The 23,722-nt window shown below is 36.7% G+C and overlaps 2 long non-coding RNA genes across 3 annotated transcripts; one reads left to right on the top strand and one right to left on the bottom strand.

Annotated features, from left to right (window-relative positions):
• Positions 1–373: 373 nt before the first annotated feature.
• Positions 374–11,283, top strand: LOC136832248 (uncharacterized). 2 transcript variants are annotated; one of them, XR_010851140.1, is made up of 5 exons: positions 374–491; positions 4,745–5,478; positions 5,885–5,987; positions 6,145–6,324; positions 10,079–11,283. It is a non-coding gene; the product is annotated as an uncharacterized lncRNA (long non-coding RNA). The 2 variants fall into 2 exon arrangements; XR_010851139.1 differs by lacking the exon at positions 10,079–11,283 and having other exon boundaries at positions 381–491; positions 6,145–6,435.
• A 1,822-nt stretch (positions 11,284–13,105) lies between these two features.
• On the bottom strand, positions 13,106–22,659 carry LOC136832249 (uncharacterized). Its single transcript, XR_010851141.1, has 3 exons — positions 22,556–22,659; positions 16,709–16,841; positions 13,106–13,704 (listed from the first exon to the last, which is right to left on the bottom strand). It is a non-coding gene; the product is annotated as an uncharacterized lncRNA (long non-coding RNA).
• Between the last annotated feature and the right edge of the window lie 1,063 nt (positions 22,660–23,722).

Raw genomic sequence — 23,722 nt, 5'->3', positions numbered from 1 at the left:
ACAACCAAAATCTTGCGACTGTAAATCTTTTGTGAGAAATAATTATTAATAATATTTCTAGGGAACATGTTGCGTCTGAATTTCCTTTATGTTAACACTAATTTCTTGCTTCGCGTACTCTCCTTTCGGGGATGGATAAGTAATAACGAAACAAATAACCTTTGTAAATGATTAATTAATTTTGTATTCTTTTGAAAAAAGAACGAAACCAATTCCGCACTAGCTTCTGGTTCCTTGCAGTCGCCTCTCTACCTAGAGAGATCCTTGATCTCATTTCAACCAATGGGAGCGTCCGTTACAAAGTCCTCTTTACTCGCACGGAAAAATCAACCGCATGGTCAGCTCTCATTGGCTGCCCGGCTTCTGAAACGGCAAAGTAAAAGAAAGCAAAACTGAAGTGTGATGTCGTGACAGGAGTTTAAGGTTATTTGAAAGGTTGCAGTAGTGAGTGCCAAAAAGAGGTGGTGTTATTTATTCTGAACTTTTTTCCGGTAAGTGTATTGGAGTTAAATTTAACTGTACTTATCTCTGTAAGCCGGTATTAGCCTTGGTTTCGTGCTTTAGTGTCCTTGCAGTAAAAAAATGGAGATTTTTATTGAAATCTTAAGGAGTGTATAAATTGCGTGTGATAGGATATTCCGTTACTGTTATAGATATTGCGACAGCACATCGACCTTTTGGGCAAGTGGCAGGCTTTGGGTTTTTATTATATTAGCAGTAATATATTTCCGAAACTGCATATTTAGTCTTATTACTTGGCGGCTGACTACAGTTTTTATTCCTCATGTAATGGGAAAATCAAAGTGGAAAAACGCATACGAGTTTATAACTGAACGCTAGCTGTTTAATAGCGTGTGATTATTAGCAATCAGTAGAGGAAGCTTTCAAGCGAAACTATGAAAAAAATTTTTTTTTGGTGGGGGGGCGGTGTCATTTAAATTGCGGCTCCTAAGTTTGAGAGGCACTTTCCTCACTATTAAATGCCTTTTTAAAATTCGTACTTTGACGAATTTTGGCTTACTGTTAATTTTTATGGTCGGTGTAACTCATTGTGGTAATTCAGATATTTTGGGTTTTGATGGACTCTCCACATATTATCTAACTGATGACATATGAGGCTGAAAAGTAGGAAGAGTAATATAGTTCGGAAAATGTCAGAAGATAAGCAGCTTAACATGGTGTCTGCAAGACTTATAGATTCAGTGATTCATACTTTAAATTAGGAAATGTTACCCTTCATACTCCAAAAGGAAAATGGGCAAAAGTAATTCGACCATCATTGTGTAGTTTTCATACCTTAAATTACATTTTTATAACCAAATGTGGTTCTTGATGTTGGTCTTGTTCCTTTGCGTATCTGTAAGTATGGATAATCTGTGCTTTATTATTTGTTGTAATGGGTACGAGATTTTATAATTTAACTTTTCATAAAAGTTCTTAGGGTCTCCTTATTAGTGGTGGTTTTACGTAAATTACAGATGGGATTTCGATAACTTAGTTGTAAAAGGTTTATTGGTCAAAGGAACTGGTTACGATATGCGCGAATTTTGGTTTTCTTGAAAAACTGCATGGAAGGTGCTACTGTGCCCATGGTATTGTTTCGAAGTTTGCCTTTGCATCATCAGGTTTAGTAATTAAGTAGCCTTAAAGCTACCCTTAGAAATCTTGGTTTCAACTCGGGATAGCCTAGTCGACGGGAATAACTTGCTATTGATGGAACGTTGCCCTTCTTTTAAAACTAATCGGAATTTAGTGAAAATGCTGCTGGATTCATTTTCTTAAGAAATGTCTCTATCTTGATAATTCCAAGGTTTTGCGTTAGATTTCCCAGCAAGCAACCTTAGGGGGCTGAGGGTAGGCTATGTAAGATATTATTTAACTTGGAGCAAATAATTATTATGGTTTTGATTTTTACTTGTTCTAATTGTTTGTGCCTGTCGGTAAAAGGGTTTTATAAATTATTACACTGCACATCCAGTATCAGAATGGGTCACCAAAACTTACCAAAATTGAGGAAATTACAGTAATGGTCATGGAAAAGTATTTTGACACGTCATTTTTAATATCCATTGATGTTCGAAGGTGTTGCTTCGCTTGCAATTCTTTCATTGGGATATTAGGTTTGTGTTATGCCAAAGCTCGCTATCGAACCGGACGAACCTGAAAACCCACCAGTTTGCCGTCACTGGATCACCCCCGCCCTAGTGCTCTATATGATTAATAGAATTGTCGTACACCCCTGGGTCATAATTGGCAAGGGGCATCCCCTATTTTCCCTCAGTGGTTCACACAACGTATCCCCGTAAGGTTGAAAATTGTCAAGTTTTTGTGGAGTTCAAACGTTTCAGAAGAAAGGGTTACGTCCAGGTAGGCTCTCTTGAGCTTCCATATTAAGGCTATCTTAGAGCCATTTTCACTTTTTGTACAGCAGCAGCCATTGTTAAACTCAATGTAGAGAGTGGTGAACACTGATTAAAAAAATATCTTAGAACTTAACCAAAGCTAACCAGATAGTGTGCATTTATTGGGTAGTGTTACTTAGCTTATATGCGCCAAATGTCTGAAGTTCTGCAAGCACCGAGTATAAGCTATAAAAAAGGTACGCACAAAATTGTGATAAAAATTGCAGTAACTGATGCCTTGCACATGCACTGAAAGCAGCTAGCAAACTCCTTTGCATTATGGAGTCCTTCCAGAACATTGACTATGATGCATGATTTTTTTGAGATACATTGGCCTTTTGTTTAACTGTTATTCACTTGCTCCTCACATTTCCTTTGGAAACAAGTTTAGAAATTGACAGAAGCCTTGAAAATTTATATATATATATATATATATATATATATATATATATATATATATATATATATATATATATATATATATATATATCTATATATATATATATATATATATATATATATATATATAATATAGTCTATTTTGGTAAGTTCTCAGTTCTGAGGTTTAAAAGGAAATGTGGTCATCAGATTTGATCTCCACTTTGGCATAGGCAAGAAAGGTCAGGTAACTCCAGTAATGAATACACACAGAAAATACTTGTAATGTTTGTTTCAATGTAACGTTGCTCATAAGCAATCCTAGAGTTTAAGGTTTACTCCTGAGTTACTGACCTGACCATTCTAAGTTTAGGTCTTTTGAGATGTAAGAGAACTGTTGAGTGAGGGTGGTTTGTGATTATAGGCTGTTGCCTTTAGCCATGTTTGAATGCATAACACCTCAGATGTAAAGTTAGTGTTGACTACCATAGGTGTGTTTATTATTTTGCTTGAAATTCCTCAAAGGCTTAAAAAAAACTCTGGTGCCTGATGGGTAAATTGGTACAATGTTTGTCAGCATTTAATTTTTTGTTTTATTCTCTTATTAACTACAACAGGTCGGGATTTAGGTTGGGAAGTGTTGGGTTATGGTACTTTCAGTGAATCAATTTTGGTTAGGGGGATATAAGAGTAGGGGGTTATATCACCCTACTTTGTAAGACACATCTCCCAGTGTCACTCGGTTTTTTGGCAGTTGGTGTCACAGGCGATGATAGTTTCGCTAATAAGAAGATTTTAATTTTTCATGTTCATGATTTTCCTCAAAATGCAGGTTTATTGCCTCCTTCGTGATGAAACAGTTCCTTACTTTTCCTTAACTTAGGCCTGGAATAAAGGAGTTTATCTTACCCAATTCCCTTGCTTGTGAACTGTTTGCTCCTCTTAGGTTACCTAATGGCAGTCCTTAGGAATTAACTACAGGAACTTGAAGTTTTAGTAAAATTTTAGGCAGGTACCTAAGATGTACCTCAGTGCTGAATTTTCCAATTTGTCCCAAATCTAATCTATTCTTGATTTTATTCTTTAAGCTTTTAGTATTGTCAGGAAATTTCAAGTATGCAAGGCAAGTAGCCTCAGATGTTTTCAAATCTGTATTGACAGATCAACCCTGGAAATGTTTCTAGGATGTATGCTGTGTACTGTTTAAAATTAAATCTCTTTTGCATAAAGTCCACAAAGTTAGAGTAAATCTTGCCATTTAGTGTAAATATTAGTTATGGTGTGCAGAATTAATTAATGGAAATTGAAACTATAATTACTCCGTTAACCTTTAGTTGAAACTTGAACTTGGATGCGTTGCTTGTTCCGTTTGTATTATTAAAAAGTGCTTAACTAAATCTGGTTAGTGGTTTTAATGGTTTGCACAACCCAATTTGGTAGGTGATGACTATAAGTGGCTTTTGACTAGTCATTGACATTTTACTGGTTAAGTCATTGATTTTCTTAAGAATTTAATACTACTCACTGGCAAAATTGCAAGATTTAAGGCGTTTTTAAGATACCGTAGTTGCATTGTAGGATTTTTCCTGACACATACTAGTAGTTTACTATGTATAGCATCTAGGCAATCCAATAAAAATTGAACTACTGGTATCTAGATTTCAATGCTTATTTGGTATAATTTAGTCCTTTCTTATAACAGTAAGAGTTTATCTACCCAAATTGCAAAATGTTCTTGTGAATTTTGATTAGTTTAATTTTTCTTCGTATAAGTGTTTTATCGGCCATTGTTTGTATAACTTTACAGATGAACTTAGCCTAATGTCTTTCCATAAATTATGAAATTTGTATTCAACTATTAGAGGTTTTCAATGCTTTTGTAAAAAGGTACTGATTTTTACTATGAGGGTTGATCCAAAAACAATAGTAGATATCCTACTGAGTCTTAATTTTTCGTGTTTCAGGTTTAACATTGTAGATGATCTCCTCCCATGCTTAAAGGAACATCTCTTGGCTAGGAACAAACTGGCTAAATATTTTTAAAGTGAACGGGACAGTTGGTGGGCTATGGATTCCAACGAGCAGAAAATGGAGCTTTGTACTGTAGATGACGCTGAAGGAGGCTACAAAAGACATTTTGGTCTTGAAACTATAAAGTAAAACTATCTCAGGATTGAAAATAACCAATTTTCTGAAGATTGCCTAACCCATCCAGCAACAGACCTTGTGAAATGCCATTTGTAACCACTGAATGTTAACTGTGATTAGAACAGGGAACTGAGCAGTTACCCAAGTGTAGTAGGTCCATTGTATATCATGCTTTGTTCGCATGAAAATTAAATTGACATTAGAAGGAATTCTTACCAATAAAATAGATATGTTTAAGCTTCTAAAGCAAGGTATGGACCATTGGTGAATTTTCATATAACTTTTATATTGATGAATTTAAGGAAAGTCTTAATCTAATTAGTTCCAGTGGTTGCAGACAAAGAAAATGTGTACAGAACCTGGAAGTTTTATTGATCTTTGAAGACACTCTTAAGTTCCATTAAAAAGTAGGGTCATATTGCACTGACCTGGTCTAACAAACCCTATATTGATACAAGGATGACCCAAAATAGCTAGAGCTGCTGCTCTGCATTGCTGATATTGACAATGCAGGAATCTTTGTCCACACCCAACAACTTCTTGTATGCAGGTAAATTTGCTTGTGAGGTCTTAACTTTAATTTTACCTTATTTGAAATAGTTATAGGAAACTTAGAAGTTGCTACATTTTCCTATAGTTTTACGGTGTGCATTCTGTCAGTAACTTAGGTATAGTTCTGAATTTGACCTTGAACAAAAATGGTTACTTTTTTTTTGTGGCAAACTTCACTTTGCAACTAATGGAGGAGTAATATTCAGAACTTAGTTGGCATCAATGAGGTCCTTGAAGTGAAAAATGCTTTAGATTTATATATTCTTTAGGTTTTAGATCAGTAATGGTAGGGGATTTCAACCATTCTTTTATCACGAATTTTCAAGTTTGTTGGATTTGTTGTGTATGGAATTTTTAATTGAGTTAAATGTTTGAAAGTTATCCAGAATAAATATCTTTGGCAGGAGCCGAGATGCATATACTGACAAAATGCAAGATAGGGTGGAGAGTCAACATAACTACAGGCAGCAAGTTGCTTATTTTTGACAATGAAGCTGTGTTAACTAAGTGAGTGTAAGGATAGTGTTCTGCAACTTTGATCATTTTGTGAGAAATACTTATATAAAAGGGTTTAAAAGTTTTTGGCTTTCTTGACTTGCTTCTGTGTATAGAACAAATGCCCTATTTCCAAAGCAACCTATATCTAATAATACTGAATTTCCAGGAATGACATCAACTGAAATGGAATTTTGACAACTTGTGGATTCATCTGCAATCTTGGAGTTTTATCCTGGCTTCAGTCTGATAAGGAATTAGACTAAAAGCTTGAATGTTGGAGACTTCATCTAAAATTTACAGTTTTACAAAACATATGGAAGGACATATGCAAGGAGGAGTTATACAGGTGAAGTCTTTCCAAACTACACACTTTAATAGTTATTAGAGGAAGTGTAATGGGGCTTAGATATCACTTGTAAAATGTTAAACTGAACTAATAAATAACTTAGAAACTTGACTACAGTGTATTTCTTAACCTTTCTAACATAGTTTAACTTAGTTACGAAAAATTAGTAAAAATTACAATTAGAGGTACTTACAGTAACTAGGTGCTGTACTAAATATTCAATTACAATTTAAATGCAATTTAATTGGTAAGGCTCTGTGTAAAACGTTGAAAATTAATGCAACAATGGCATGGAACTATTATGTGCTCAAGTGTAATGAATTTTCAATGTAATTTTTGAAAGTAGTCTTGTACAGTAATTGTCAAATGTAAACTGAATTTAAATTCTAACATCTAGTATTCTTAAACCTAACACAATAACCCCAGTTTCATGTAGTTTCTTAATTATATACAAGATCAGACTAGAAAGTCCTTTTCAGTAATAATTTAGAATGGCATTGAAGTTCCTACATTGTGAACTAGATTGATATTAATTTTAGGGGTTATTCATAGTCTTGATGGCTGTTTTGACTAATACCAGGAAGTTAAGTATTTCCATCCTAGATAGCAAACCCAGTAATTGTGAAGTTTAATGCATAGGTATACTGCCCAAGTGCATATGTGATGCCAAGAAATTTATGCCTTTGAATAGGCAGTTTACTGAACTTAAAGTAAACAATTGTGAAACCGCGTTGAAACCATAATTTGATTCAAAACTTTAAACTTAAATTCCAAGGTCAGAAAAGGAAATAACTTCTACAGTAAAGTGGTGGCATAAGGATGGAGGAGAAATTTAAGGGCTCTCAGATCCACAATCTTAGCAAATCACTAAATATAATGGGCTTAGAAATCTAAATAATCAGGTACCCTTAAACATAGTACTCAATAAACTTTGTCGTCGTACCACCATGAGCACTAATACAGAGCACTACCAACGACAGGACTAAATGAAAATTGTTACAAAGTGCTACACCTTTAAACTGACGATACAGCATTTGGTCAGCAAAAATTTCCGTTAAGTGGTTTTAAGGTTAAGAGCAGAGTTTCTTGTAACTTGAGTTATTTTGGCTGGCCAGGAAATAACTTAAATTTCCAGGGAAATTGTGGTTTCTAGTAAGTTGATGCAACCAAAAATTCGGATGAAAATGTCAATGTAATATACTTTACAGAAGGCATCTGTTTCACATGATGGAAGTACAGGGTATCAAGTGGTAGGAAACTGTCCTAATTTTATTTTGTATTATACAGTCCCACTTGAACAAATTTTTGACACTAGAGAAAGACAATATTGGCGGTGATAAAGAATTTTTATGGTTATTACTTTTGAGTTTAATAGTGTGTACCACTTAACCAAGCAGTAACTCATTTTGAGTAAATCTTGATCACCTTCAGATTCAATTCCTAGTTTAAAAATTCATTGGATTTTTCCAAATCCATTACATTTTAGGTAATGCACATAGAAAAAATACCAGAGAAATGGGGTCTCTTGGAAAGGTACAGATTAAAATCTTTGGTATAAAGATTTACACAAATTTATCCTTCAAAATTAAGTTGCTGCTGATAAATCCCCGAACTCGAAACAAGTGTGAATTAAAATACAACGCAGTGAATTGCTATGCAATCCATGGTCATGTTGCATGTGTTCACTGTCAGTGAATTGACCGCTATGCTGCAATTTTCATTCCCTGCAGTGCTCAAAATGCAGGCTTTCATTCTTTTGTGACTCTGCTGTTGCTGTGAGGCCTATCAAAGTTGATTGTTCTTGTTGTATGGCCAAGCAGTACTTTTGTTGCCAGTGCTTGGCACGTATGCCTAAAATCTATAAATCAGGCAGTCGTTCGTTGCCCGCAAGGGCGCTTCCTTATGTGAGCTGTTGAATTAAGAGCTGCTTATTTATTGGATTTCTCTTGTAAGATGTGTGTCTGAATATTTTCACTTTATATTTTCTTTGCTGTTGATTTTTATGGTGGTTTAGAAGACAGCGTATCTTCGTACATGTGCTAGAGGTAATCGACTGTTTTTCACCTTTGATAAGCCCAAGAAGTTATTAAATTTCACGTTTTCTATGGAAATATGGATATTCACTTGCATTTTCCGTAACTTTTTGCTTTAACTGGGTCAGGGATGCATTTAAACTTCAGCTTGCCCTTCCTTATTAAGAAAACCTTGAAGGATTCGAACACCATATATTTTTAACACCTTTAGCGCGTTTTAGCCCCCCCTGTATCAGCAGGAAGTATAAAATTTTGAAAATACAAGTATTTTAAAAATCCAAGTAATCTTTTTTTTTAATATATACCCTAAGAGGCTACTTTATCAGGTGGCCTCCCTCCTTCCTTTTCAGTTTGTTTGGTCTACGTGAATAAAGAAATTTCCATCTCTAACCCCTTGTCTGAAAATTTATTTTGTTTCATATTTCCTCCCTTATCCGTGAAAAAAGTGGTATCTTTTTTCATTATGGTTTAATAAAGCATTAATAATTTTATTTTATTCTTGGTGTTCTCTACATTTCATGCAGTTTCAGTATCACTACTACCAAACCTCAATTTACATTTATTCTTCAAGGACTTGGATATCTGGTTTTCCCTTGTATGTTTCTGGTCGAGTAGGACAGTATTTTGCCCACACAAGTGTTTCTCGGTTGTCCACGGCTTGTCAGCTGACGCAGTCAAAATTGTCATTTCTGGCAATTTGCAGGGTTTTGCTTATAACAACAACAACTCGCGTATTTTTCGTGTGCCCTCTTCTATACCACAAGCCTATTGTTGCTGTGTATTTGTTCTTCTAACCCTGAGAATGGATGCTCCTCTCTTAACGCTAGTCATCTGGTTTCTGAGGAACCACGTAGAGATTCATGGACACTTTTCCTTGCTCATCTATAAGAATTGTAATTCCAACGCAAGCTCATGCAGTGGCAAACTGCTACGGTTTGTCATCACTGCAATTAAGCACACATACCGCTAGGTAAGTTTGGAAACATGTGGTTCATCTCCAGGAAGATTATAAAATGACTTAAGCATTTACCTTTAATTACTGGCCCCAAATTGTTCACAACATGGATTACACCATTTTAAATATGAGCAGTGTTCATCCGGACATCCTCCTCTTTTGACTGTTCCATATTTCTGCTCTACAGAGTTCATGAATGAGAGGGATATTTCATAGTACTCTAGAACTACCTCAAATGGAGATAGGTCTTGCCGTTAATCATCGCTTTGCTAGTTTAAGCCACTCTAAAATACATTTTGGCCATTCTTAACAGGTTGCTACTTCTAACAGTTGTTTTTTAGTGCAACCGCGAAGTTTTCCTCCTGTTACACCTTTAAAATATTTTCGCTCTCAATTTCCCTTTCAGAGCTGAATGACCTATAGGTCCCAGCCTTGGCTTTGGCCTGAATTTTATATTCAATATCCTTATTAACTGTTTGCTACAGTATACTGGAAAATGAATGGTTTATGTCTGTAAACATGAAAACTCTAAACTTGTGTGGTTAATTGTTCATGTAAAATTTAGGTGTATTTTTTTGGAATTGCTCTCTGCTAAAATTGTGATAGCTTTTGTAAAGTTAAAGGTTAAATGAAAGCTTTCTATTTTTGCCAGTAGTTTTTATTTACATTTTATAAGTACATTTGTCACTTATTAAATCCTTGAATATGCTCATAAACTTACATTCAAAGTTTAACTACAGAATTTCTCAAAGTATTATTTTTTCAGGTGGAATGGAAACAACCGAAAATGAAGAGAGCCCCTCAAAAGTCAGCTTTGCTTCTGATCAAAGAGGACGAGAGAATACCCACAGTGAAAGCACACTGGGGCAGATGCCATCATTCACCGAAGCACATGGATCAGTTCACGGAGTTCGTGAATAGTGAGTCAAGTGTACATTGATTTTTTGCGAGGAAGAAATTGCCCTTTCCTTCCTTAGGCTTTACTTTTTAATGTATCCATACTCATTTGCCAGTGCATGAAGCACTTGCTGATTCTTTAGAGATGTAATTCATTACATTCTAGGGAACAAGGACTTCGTGGAAGGTCTTGGTGTGGGAGCAGATTGAGTACAAAAGCTTTGGGGAAACTGTGTAGAACAGTCGTTGTCAAGAGTTGTCAACGGAATATTGCCATATTTGTTCACTTATTATGGCTGAAGTGATTGGGTTCAGTTGCCTGACAGATAATGCAGACTGACTTTCGTAAAGTTTCAATATTTTAAGTTTCTGTAGTAAAATATGCCTCGTTAAACAAGATAGTTTTATCTAATGACAAAGAAGACTAACGGCTTCTCTTGGTCGTCCGTTATATACTGTGGACTCATGATTGTCAAATTAGAGATTCGACACTAGATAGAATGAGAAAATTCAGTTTATTTTTTTAGCATTTTTGCGTTTTTACTCATAGCACTATTACCACTAGTATTGATTTAATGAACGTTAGTGTTTTTGCGACTGTCGTGCTGACCCTCGGTTTAAAAAAAAAATGCTATTGACATTTGCAGCAAGGCTCGTAAAACTTTGGGGAATCATGATCGCTCTGTATATTTGAAGTTTTTATACTACATTCTTAGGCTGCGCGTTAAATTTTATCATTTTACGTTCTTGACTGCGCGTCTTCCTCACGATCTGGGAACATCACATTTAATTGGCGCTTTGTCTTACATTAATAGGTTCTCAGAGACATGCCGTGTACATAATTCATATCGTCAGAATGCAAAATGACGTGTTACTTGTCCATTTATTTGCCTAAATAAAGGTGTATTCATTTATGAAAGTTGAAAAAACAACAATTTATTAGGACTTCAGTGGAAGGTCTGTCCCTTGTTGCAAGCGATAGCTGTTATTTTGGGATTGTTTAGTTTTTAATGGCCTGTATACCCTACTTTTTGTTTTGAGATTATTTCATAATAGAGTAAATAGTGAAGTGACGAATTAAGTTTTCCTAGCAACCCATTTAGAAGTCTCAAATTTGATGTTATAAAATACCTTTGAAACAGAATGTTAAATTCTAACTTAATTTTTATTTGTCCGTCCTCGATATTCATTTGAATATATAAAGTCTTAACCGTGTCTTTCAGTAGCAGTATAGGTAATTTTACTCATTCTCTATTAATCGGCAACTATTGCAAGATGGAGATTTTTATATATTTGACTCTGTATGTAACAGGTTCTGTGAAATTAACGTTCTCTCTACTGATGATACAAATTAGTTTATTCACTTAACGAGAATAAGGAAACAGCCTTGCTAAAATCATTGTCATATGGTCTGAACACTTTAAGACAAAAGGTCCACAATAAAAGAAATATAGGTATATGGCAAAATTGTACAAGGCTGGCAATTCTTGATTACTGCTGTCTCACTTTGCTTCCACGAACGTTTTTTGGCTGAAATGCCCCCCCGACAGAAACCTTTTCTAGAGCTCTTGTTCCCCTGGAATTTGCAAGTATGTTCTTTACATGTTACTAAGACTGGGAAGTTGCATTCGTTAAATGGTAAAAGAGAATGAACACACTGAGGAGTTAAGTCTAAGGGAAGAAAGTAATTTCCCTCTCATCAGCTTTCAATCTTTTACACTCGACTATTCTGCCTTTTTACTTTGGTGAATGTGGCATTTTCTCCAGTGTCTGCTTTCCTCTGGGAATACTGTCTCGTTTTCCAGGAAACAGTAAAGTTGGCTTTGCGGGGTTTTATACGACAGGAGATTGACTGCTGTTAAAACAGAGAGCGAGGCATGGAGAAAAATCTAGCAAGAAAGACAACAAAACTAAACGGGTCAGACATACAAAGAAGACATTTTATTTGCTTTATTCCACAGGTAACTTTCACAATATTTTTGCTTTCTCCAATTAGTTTCATGCTATCTTTAATAGAAACCCCGTTCTCTTCGCTGCTTGCTGTGTTCGTTTTCCGACTTGTTTTCTCTCCAGTCAGTCATCTCCTCCTTTTAGTGAGTGGCTGTCTCACTCTTAGCTCTCCTGGTCGCGGCTTTCGCCAGTCAGTCATCTCCTTTTAGTGAGTGGCTGTCTCACTCTTAGCTCTCCTGGTCGCGGCTTTCGCCAGTCATCCAACTCTTCTAGACGTTTTTTCTTTCTTGCAGCGTGACGCTCTCTCCAGTCAGTCAGTCATCTCCCGTTAGTGCGTGGGGCTCCCTCTCCAATCAGTCATCCTGCTGTCTCACTCTTAGCTCTTCTGGTTGCGGCTTTCTCTCCAATCATCCAGCTCTCACGTCGTTTTTTATTTCTTGCAGCGTGGCACGCTCTCCAGTCAGTCATCTCCCGTTAGTGTGGGGCTCCCTCTCCAATCAGTCATCCTGCTGTCTCATTCTTAACTCTTCGGGTTGCGGCTTTCTCTCCAGTCATCCAGCTATCTTCTGGTAGTTTTTTCTTTCTTGCAGTGTGGCTTCCTCTCCAATCAGTCAGCTCTGCTATCTTCTGTTTTTTTTTTTTTCCAGCTCTTCTGGTCGTTTTTTCTTTCATGTAGCGTGGCTTGCTGTCTACCTCTTCCTCGTAGTGTGTGGGGCTCTCAGCTTCTGGTCGTTTCTTTCTTTCTCGTAGCGTTGCTTCCTCTCCAGTCAGTCAATCATCTCCTCGTAGTGTGGGGCTTCCTCTCCAATCAGTCATCCTGCTGTCTAACGCCTCCTCGTAGTGTGTGGATCTTTCTCTCCAATCATACTATTTTTTTTCTCTCTCTCTAGCTCTTCTGGTCGTTTTTCTCTTGTAGTGTGGCGTCATCCAGCTGTCTCACTACTCCTTGTACTGTGTGGGGCTTTCTCTCCAGTGAAGTCATATCCTGCCGTCTCTCCTCCTTGTAGTGAGTGGGGCTTTCTCACCAGTCAGTCATCCTGCTCTCTATCTTTTTCCTTTCTTGTAGAGTGGAGTGGCTTTTCTGGAAGCTTTTTCCTTTCAGTGGTCAGTCAGTCAGATCCTGCTGTCTCTTCCTTGTAGTGTGTGGGACTATCTCCTGTCAGTCATCCTGCTGTCTCTCTTTAGCTCTTCAGGGCGTTTTTTCCCCTTGTAGTGTGGTTTTAGCCTACCATTCATACTGCTGTCTTCCTCCTCCTCGTAATGCGTGTGTATGGCTTTCCCTCTAGTCAGTCATCCTGCTGGCTCTATGTATCATTGGTGTTTCCAGTTTTTTTCCTTTTACTCTCGAGTGTCTGAGTGCTTCCAAATCATACTTTCGCTGGGGGTTCTCTCACGACTTCTTGGACATGAATATCCTCCTTGCTAGTAAGGCCAGCTGTTGGCCAACTTTGGATGTCGCAAGATCAGAATATGACCTTTTCAGAAATCAGCATCGAAATTCTGGTCATTTCCAGTAATCACGGAGCACCACTCTTGGACTCATACCTGCAAAAAAAGAAATAAATACTTTAGTCAGGTTCCAAAGAAATTTATGTCGACGTATTCATAGGTATTAAATAAATTATACAGTCACAGTTCAAGAATGAATTCCTGTTAGATTGGAAACCCTCAGGTGGAGTTACTAGAAATTTCCTCTTGCATGTTTTCGATACCTATTCATTCACATTCTCTCCATTACACACAAATTTCCCTCCCCTCCCCCTTAGTAACTGTCTGTCCATTCCTTGTCTCGTTACAGACTGCACTTGACACTTTCTACTTGCACTATCCTCACTCAATGCTACACACCTTCATTTCGTTATTCACCCTCTCTCTTTCAGTTGCTGATGCTGAATTTAAGCCTACCCAAAGATCGGTTATTCCAGTATCGCTGACCATACCCCTTCGCACTGCCATTTCTAATGCTATACAAGACACCACCTAGTCATTCTTTTAATATCCTATTACTATCCTGTTTATCCATCCATCCCTCCTGTCAGTTTTCCTAATTATTTTTACTCCTCTCTTCTCTCCACTTCTGTTGCCTGACCTGAATGTCAGAAAACACACGTATAAACAGAACATGACTAAGGCTTCTACTTAGAATGTAGAAGGAACATCAGTACCATAATATGAGTATATGTTTTCGTAAAAATAAAAATAAGCTAAAAACATCCCAATCAAGAAAACGGGAACGAGAGACTGCATCACCTAAGTTACTGATACTATCCTTGCACTGCCAGTTTCGAGATCATGGGTAAAATGTTGGAACATTAGTAGCTTGGAGTTTTCTATCCTTTCTCTGAATCACTTATCACTAATGAAATTTAGGACGTTATTGCAAAGGAAGCCTTTAAAAAATCAAATCATCACACCTGTCTATTTGGATCCCTACTTAGGCATCATCAAAATCTCAGGTACTTTGCAGATGGCTTCTACTACTTTCTTCTTCTACTCCATATAAACCCGTCAATTCATATCTTAACTACCACCATTTTCATAATTCTGACTACCCAGGTATTCATACTATCTTGTACACTTTTGTCTGATAAATTACTCTATTATCCCTTTACTAGTTCTATTTCACGGGCACCCGATGTGTTAAGTCTCGTCTACGTGTGGCCGAATTATTATTATTAATTTTTTTTTTCATGAAAATATGTGGATCCACATAACGCATCTTGTGCATCACTCATCGATCCTTGTTAGCTTTTATTGAAAAAAGTTCAGTGTTCTGTAAAATTTGAGCAGTCAATAAAAAATATTAAATTTTCGGCTATAATTTTTTTTCAGCTTCCCAAACAAACACAAACACACTAATCAGGGTTATAGCATGAAAGTTTTGCCATTTTTGCACACATCATAACAAGGCGAAGTCATTTTTTTAACTACAGGAAAGATATAGTCATTTGTAACAGGAAAATGCGACCAGTTGAATTTAAATGATTAAAGCAATAAAAATATATACTTTTATCTGTAAATCTGAAATGAAGACCTCAACATCCATTTCTATGTATTATGAATTGTAAATGATCGATACCCGAATATTTGTACAAAAATACATAACTTTTTACAAATCTGATATCCACCAAGTAACTGCTGTAAGAATGTTCACACTTCAAAATTAGCACGGTTCCGAATCTTTGTTATCTAGTCTTCGAACTTAATTACAAATTAAGTCTTAACAGCATATCGAGCTGCGGACTTTTTTTTTTTTTTCATCGCAGACTCATTAATTTACGAATCACGCCGAAAAAGGGCAAATTTTAAGAATGAAAACGTACATCTCAAAGTAAATGAATGCAATCAATACAATTTCTTAAAACATCTGTAAAGGCACCAAAATCAAGTTAGGTAACAGCTATGTAGAGAAAATAAAAATCACAAATAACTGTAGAAGTCTCAAAATTTTAGTGCAGCAATAAAAACCACGATGGAACCGCCGCATGTTCCATTCAAGATGACTAACAAGATCCATGGAAAACATTGAACAACTTGTGGACACGAGTCTTCTGAAAATCTGAAATTCACTAGCAACAATCGTCAAATATGGACCCCATAAAAATCAATTCAATAGCATCTTAATCGCAGGCTACATACTTCGGTATCATTAAAGTTGAACCTTTACTGAGTCATAAGTATGAAGAACGGACAGAGATATTGGAACGACAGACTGAGGTGTCAGCTATAGTCCCGAAATACTGTGTGTGTGGAGGGACGGGGGTGGCTATGAACAAAATATAAATCAAAACTATATTCCTTTCATTGAACTTAGTATAATTTTTATTTTTAGGTGACAAAGGTTGAACAAGGTCCATTCATAAAATCTGTAATGCCTAATGCAATAAAGTGACCTGCATATCGAAAGCATAAATTACCCACAGGCTAAATTCCACGTGAACAATAAAAAGTTCAATCTGAATGGAAACAAATCAATAAAATTTATATTTTCATGTACATATATATTTCCCACTGAGAAGCGAACACCCTATTACTGACATATAGGAACACAAGCACTAATGGAATATTTCGTTTACTTAATATCTTAAAGGACTATGTTGTAGTTAGTCGCAGCAATGCTGAGCACAGAAATACGTATGGTTATGGCAAAAGAATCGGAATTTATTTTTAGAGCAGAAAGCAGCGCAGCTTACACACCACCAAGCTCTGTCTATCATATTATATCACGCGAGGGATGGCCTCGTGAAAACTGCCAGTTACTATTTTGTAAACTCTTGTCCGAAACTCACTGAAAGTACGCCAAAACATTCCAGAGCGATTGTACCATACGCTTCTAATCCAATTAAAATTCATTTACCTTTAATATGGCATCCAGATAGTTTTACCCAAACATGAGCTCCAACTCCCAATAAAGAGACCCCTTCACTCTCCAGTAAATTCTTAAGTCTGCAGCACACATGTTGACACTGGCCTGACTTTTCCGATTATCATTAAATGCCATTGCACTTTACTGTCATCCTAGACAAACAGTACAAAACATGTATCTTACTTTTTAAATTGAGAATAGCTGATCCTGTCAACAGGAAGACATCCATCATCTCATCAGTGGCAAGAGCAACTTGGTAATCCATTTTTACAATATTCATCTAATCCATCCGGCAATCCAATGGGTTCAAATTGCCCTGGAAAAAAAAGAGAAAAATTAAGTGAATACAGTACTTCGATATTTATAACAAAAGACAAAGAGTAGAATGATAGAATTCTTACATATCCTTAAACCCTGACAGAAACTAACTGTAGCTTATCATACATTCAAGACCTACTGACTGCCACTAACAGTTTATTTAGCAATCATCCTTCCACAGTCCAAACGTTTATTTTTGTACTATAAAGTGACTTTTATCACTTTAAATAGTGACTTTTGTAAGATCCTGGTACAACGTTTCATTTCACAGATATACTTAATATTTTTTCCTGGTGCCTAGGGTAAAAAAAAAAAATGCCTAACTATTGCATTTACATATTAGGTTATTTTGGTTAAATAGGCAAAACATTTCATTCATAAAAAAAGATACCTTATACACTTGTGCTCATTTAGAGCAATCCAAATAATCAGTGGGACAGGCAGGCTTGCTGTACACCCCACAGTTTATTCCAGCTTAAGACCTTGCTGATTGTTCCATGTTGATTTTTGCATGACAACTTAATTTTAATTACAGCTACCACTGAAAACTCAGCTTTGCTAAACTACTGTATACTACAAATGGAATTAGCATTTAGCAGTGCATATTTCATCCATTGGGACAATCAAAATCTGATTGGGAGGCCACTTGCAAAAAAACATAAAAACAAAGAACTTTGAAAAAGTTTGGGTGGACAACTATAATGGGAACAGTAAATTTGTAAAGTATTTTAGCATGTGTTTCGTATTACTTATATCATGGAGACTTAAGATCAAAGCAGCAAATCTCCAATATCCAGAACTTGTATTTAAGTACAAAATCCCCCTGATACATTTACCTTACAAACCCACTATATTCTAGTAATAGAGAACCATGTATAAACTTATTCATGGAACACTTAAAAATTAAAGATAGGTCACCAACTTGATACATAATGCTGTATAGTATGCCACTGATATAGGCTACTCGCATGGTTAAGTAATAGCACCAAACAGATCATGCAACAGCATCCCACTAAATGATTAAGATAAAAATAGCAAACCATCTTCACTACCGTGGCATGTCAACAAAATATACGGCACTCTATAGACATACCAATCTACAACGAAAGACACCTCAAGCTATGGAGTCAAACTGAAATTTTAAAACTGAAGTTCACTGGAATTTTAATGGGTCCACTTAAGACTATACGAGCCCCACTAATTCAGAGACAGAGACCCACTGTAAGTCTATATGAACCCCACTAATTCTAAGAGATTTTAAGAGACCCACTACAGCACTATACATACTGTAGTCATGCTACTGAACCTTTCTGTTAAGTAATGCCATCAAGGCCCATGTTAGGCAATGAAACCCAACTGAATTTGTTAACTAGTGTCACACAAGCAGGCTAAGCTTAGCACCCAGCAATGATATACAGCAACCACTGGCTTACATAGACCATAACCAAACTTCGGATAAGGTATACCAAACTTTCTAGACAAGACAAACTCAAATAGTGCAAATGGTAAATGATGATTGTGGTATTTAACCCTAATGGACTGTGAATTACAACATAACTTAGATACTGGCTGATTAGCATAGAAAGACTTCATAAATTTTTAAAGGTCCTTTTAATTCTTCAGTTAGCTCTCAATGCCCTAGATGAATTCATATAGGAATATAGTTCACATTCAACCTCTTTCTCGCTGCTGCTCCTTCCATTTTACAATTTTGTCTTGTGTAGGCCTAACAGTTTGGTATAATTTCGACTATCGTGGTATCATAGACTTGCAATACTCAGCATTAACCTGCGAACATACACGAAACAGAGAAGATCTAGACTCCTGAGGACTGTTAGTCACATAAAAAAACCCTCAATAATTCAAATTTGCTAAGGGAAACAAGACCATCCTCGGAATGTGAAGGTAAGCAACAATTTTAAGGAGGCTTAAAGGGGGAGTGGCACATATCTATCAAGATAATTTCTTCAGGCGAGTATCTTGTATGTAGATGATATTCAGGATCCAAGTAACACAATAATATTGAATTAAGTTAAACCAAGCAAATGAAACCAAACCCCTGTCCAGCTCCCCCCCGTACCCCCACCAAAAAAAGAAATAGGCCTCTAAGACACTGACTGGCTAAGGCAGCACTGGCAATGCCCTTCATCAAATATGATGGATTTTAAACATGCATTATCAGATTAGGTTTTCAAATACTGTACTAATCTCAAGTCTCATCCATACAATGCAAGTCTTTGCAACCTGTTCATCATGGTCTGTATATACTGTATTTTAAGATAACTCAGTAGGGTTTTTGGGGAGGGAAAAACAAGTGAAATAAAAGGATTAGGTAACCTAACCTAACATAGGGCTCCGTGTCATTACCTGACGAGGAGGCTACTATAACTTAAATAGGGTTGCAGACAAACCTGACCTAGGGCACCTGGTCCTTACATAGCCAGGGGACTTGTCCCTTATTAACCTAACCTCAGGCAACGGGTACGTACTTACCTAGACGGGGATAAGTCCTGGCCTCCCACCTAACCGAAACATATTTAAAAATTAGGTTGTGGCCTGCTTTCAACCTGTGGGTACTTAGGTCCTTGCAAAGGCCTTAATTCATGTAACAGGCTTCCAGGTCCTCACTTAACCTGGTGAATGTCGTAACTTTGAAAACCGTTAATAAAATTTACCTTAATCAAAACTTACAGAAGTTTAATGGGATGTTAAAATACATCCCTGTATTTTGCTATTTTGTATTTTCACCACCCAAAAACCCAGGCTTCCTCTGTGGTCCCCATACCTGTATGCAATAAGGAAATACTGGACTCCAGTATCTCTTAATAATAGGCCTACTCGTCTAATTTCTTACCAATATCAGAAACACATTAAAATATAAATCATATCTTCTATTCCACAGTACCAACATGGTTTAAAGAAAATATTTACCAGATGACTCAATGTTCAGTAAACTCCAAGGTAATATCTTCCTTTAAAACAGCAACTCGACATTGGAGTTTTTATGCTGTGTCCTGAAATCTCCTTACTGCACACAATACAAAAATCATACTTAAATCAATCGCAATTTGCTGTTACCGGGATATTTGCTGTCTTTTACATTCTAGCATACATTGCCATAAGGCTGGTACCTATCAAGGTGCTCAAGGAAGTGACTGAAGTATTGTGACAATTTACCAACCTTATCTTAATCAGAATCAGAACTACTTGAAGGAGGAGGTTATAATGGGACGTTAGAATACATCCTCGTTGTTTCACTTTTGTATTTCCCCCAGCTAAAAACCCACTTTCCCATTGAGTTACCCTTAATCATAATTTATTATTACAAAGATAAATGTCATAAACACCTGAAGCACTAAACTAAAAATTCAAAACAGCCAAACCCCACAGAATAAGGGTTACATATCTGCACCAAAGGAACCACAACTGAGAACTGAAGCTAGTTTTGACAAGCAGTGCCTGAATTCCAAAATTCTCACTGAATTTGGAGAAACAAAATTAGGTTTCAGCATTGTTCACATACCACCAACCCAACACTTGGCCAAAAAAAAAAAAAAAAAAAAAAAGATTGGGAGCACCATTTGTGTGACCATCAAAACAAAGAAACTAGAAAAAGTTCGTGGGTAACAGCATTTGTCAGTAAAAACCTCTTAAGATAAATTTGGAAAAGATTTTAGTATGATCTTTGTATGAAGTGTGGGAAATAGATTTTGGGAAAAAACTTCAATATACAGGGCTGATATTAGAGTAGATATACATAGAGTTAAAGCCAGGTAATTCTAAGCCGGCTGTCCGTGGTGAGCTAGCCTATGGCAATTGACGTTTTCCTATGGTATTTTGCCTGCTGAACAAGAATTTAAAATATTTTGTCAGTCGGCTGCAACAAAATGTAACTGACCCTTGAAAACTGCACTTCTGTACCAGTGGGGTCGCACAGCTCAAGGGTAAATTACAGTTTTAGCAGCAGCCGACTGGCAAAATATTACCTTAAACTCTTGTATGTGCAAATAACATAGAAAACGTCAATTGCCGTAGTTCAGCTCCACTGCACATTATTCGAAGCTTTCAGAACGGGAAACACATCATTACCATTTCCGCTTTGACTTGGGTATTTCATTAGGGGTCATCAGAGGCAGAACGGCAGCTGTGCACTTATCTGCATTTTTAAAGATTCCCGGTGCTCGTATGTTCTGGCATGTGGTAATTACTTTAAATTTTGTTCAGCACGTAAAATAACCGGGGAAACGTCATTTCAGTCTCTTGTAGTTTCGCCATGCGCAGAAAACCGCAGCTGCTGACTGGTGAACTGAAAGCTAGCATGACGAGTGTTAAGGCTTAGAATCAGTAGTACTAGTAATGAATGAAACAGCTCCCACTATGTCTTTCTTTTCGCTTGTTCCAAATGACACATATAACAGAAATACAACAATAAGGTACCAAAACCCTAATTACCAACGGCCTACTGTTAGCTATTCTCGAAAGGGTTTTACCACACCAGTTCTAAGATACTTCATACAGCTTAATTACGGGCGAGTGACAAAATATTACTTTAAATTCTTGTTCAGCAGGTAAAGTTCTATAGAAAAACAACAACTGCCATGGCCTAGCTCACCACGGACAGCCGGCTTAGATCTACCCTAAAGCCCCAAAAATTGTTTTTTCTATAGGATTTTGACTTGTACAGATAACTGCGCGATATGGTATTGACACCCTATAGCAAGACATTCCGGTCAGAGTAATTTGTAATCATGCTGGAGTAGCCTTGGTCTAGTTCTGAATGAATTTATTTAGCAAGTCAGCCTATAACCCCTATTGCTTCTGCAACTGTGAAGCAAATGGTAACTTCAGTCAAAAACAAAATATAGTGAGGACCACAGACAACAATCTAAAATGACTATGCCATGGCTCACAGCAAGTTACTTGAGATTCATCATTGTAACTATTTCAGTTCCCACCCTAGTGTCACTAATTCCCAGTTCTGAATGAATTTACTCAGCAAGGCGGCCTATTAATCCTAAGCGCTGCAGAAACTACTAGCTAAAGAATGTAAGTTGAATGAAGAACAGCCTATCCTTGCCTAGTATAGGACAATGCATTTTTGGTTAGGTAAGGGCTAACCTAGTTATTTTTGGCAAATTAGCCTAGCCTAATTAATGGCAAGTTTCACAACAGCCTTAACCTAATAAGCGTAAATTCATTAACTGTAGCTTATCAAATCTGGAGTACTCAAGTGGTCTCCCTCTAATAACCTAGCCCAGTTAAGGCTAATTGACATCTACCCTGAGCTATTTTGTGAACTGACCTTTATATAGCAATGCTAAGTACTGAGTTATGGCCGTTGCTGGCAGTGCAAACCAATTGTTTTCGAGAGGATGTCTTACAATTAGAAAAAGATTCTACTGTCAACTGAACACCACAGCCGCTACTAAGGCCAGTAGTCTGCATTCTCAGTTTCTTGTCTATATTTGTGGACATATCTAGTCTGCTGCATACCTAAAGTTACGCTCTCTTTCGGCATCAGCCCTAGTTTTGTTCAATCAGGCAAACTGTCAGTAAGTAGACTTCGGAAACGGAGCACATTGGAACAACACTCATTGTCTAAGGAAACATTTCATCATCCCTCTGAGCTAAATAACTTTTGCGAATTCGCCAATAAATGAGATTTTCCCTCATAAAACTAATGAAAGCATAGACAATGAATAACGTAAATACCTAGATTCATGTAAAATAGGTCCAGTCTCCGGGATCATCCTGATTTCAACCACCGCCATCTTTACATCCTGGCCCAGCAGCAACGGTCTGACTCTCACTCCAAGGAACATAGAGTAAATATGTACAGTGAAAATACAGAGCGCCATCTGTGAGCTAACGTACAAGATGGACAAAGGTCTGCGTTCACGTTACAATACCTTTGCTTTTTGCCATTCGTTTGCGGTAATTTAGCTCGTCTTTATTTATCGTATTCTCGCGTTGGTAATTGTCTCCATACGACATTTTATAAACAACTCGCTTTTACAATTTGGTTTCTCTTTGCTTGCAGAACAATTCCTAATTACCTCAGTCATTCGGGGGTTACGTCTTTTTCTTAAATTCTTTTGGTCCTGGGTGTCATTTTGATTAAAAGGGAGTTCAAATGCCTTTTTTTTCTGTATAGTTTCATAGCTTGTAATTATTCAAGCTCTTACGTGCGATAACTGCTAATGTTGTACATGGCTCAAGAAGCAGGTATTCTGAAGTATTTCGTGATCATGGTGCAATGCAGGTCTAAACATATATCATATCTTGTAATCCTGCTTTAATAGGTACGGTAGCCAGCAGAGCTCTATTCAAACGGACGTGACCCGGTAGGTTATCAAGAGGAGATTCACTCATTAATTTTGGCCTCCAGAAATCGCAGTCGTCTTTAGCCAAGGTGCGACTTTGCACATATAGCTTAAACGAAAATGCCCTACAAGTACGACTATAAACGGTAAATCCTGTTCAACTGTGAATATGATTAAAGCTTATTCAATGGGTACTGTTGATTCTGGAAGTAATTTAATAAGCCAGTTCTCATTATCAATATATTATATGGTAATGTTCTGCTTTCAATGCATTGGGTACCAGATAGTTCATTCATCAGTAAGAACCTCTCTGTTTCTCAAAATCTTTGATCGTTCAGTCATATCTTATTCGTATTAAAATATTTATTAAAGACGTGAAGTGAGCGATAATTAGGATAAAGGTCAGCTGTAAATATGTTCATATATTGATTACTTCATTATTTACTTGAATGAAACAAACAGTAATAGAGTACCAACCTTGAGTGTGGTCATGTCTTTTGTGATAAGTGATGGAATTCTTAAAACTGAATGTAGAATTTTTCTCCTCTCTCTTTTC

This window comes from Macrobrachium rosenbergii, chromosome 49 (genome assembly GCF_040412425.1).
Source record: "Macrobrachium rosenbergii isolate ZJJX-2024 chromosome 49, ASM4041242v1, whole genome shotgun sequence".
In the NCBI taxonomy this organism is placed as follows: Eukaryota; Metazoa; Arthropoda; class Malacostraca; order Decapoda; family Palaemonidae; genus Macrobrachium; species Macrobrachium rosenbergii.
This window is presented reverse-complemented; position numbering and strand designations above follow the sequence as displayed.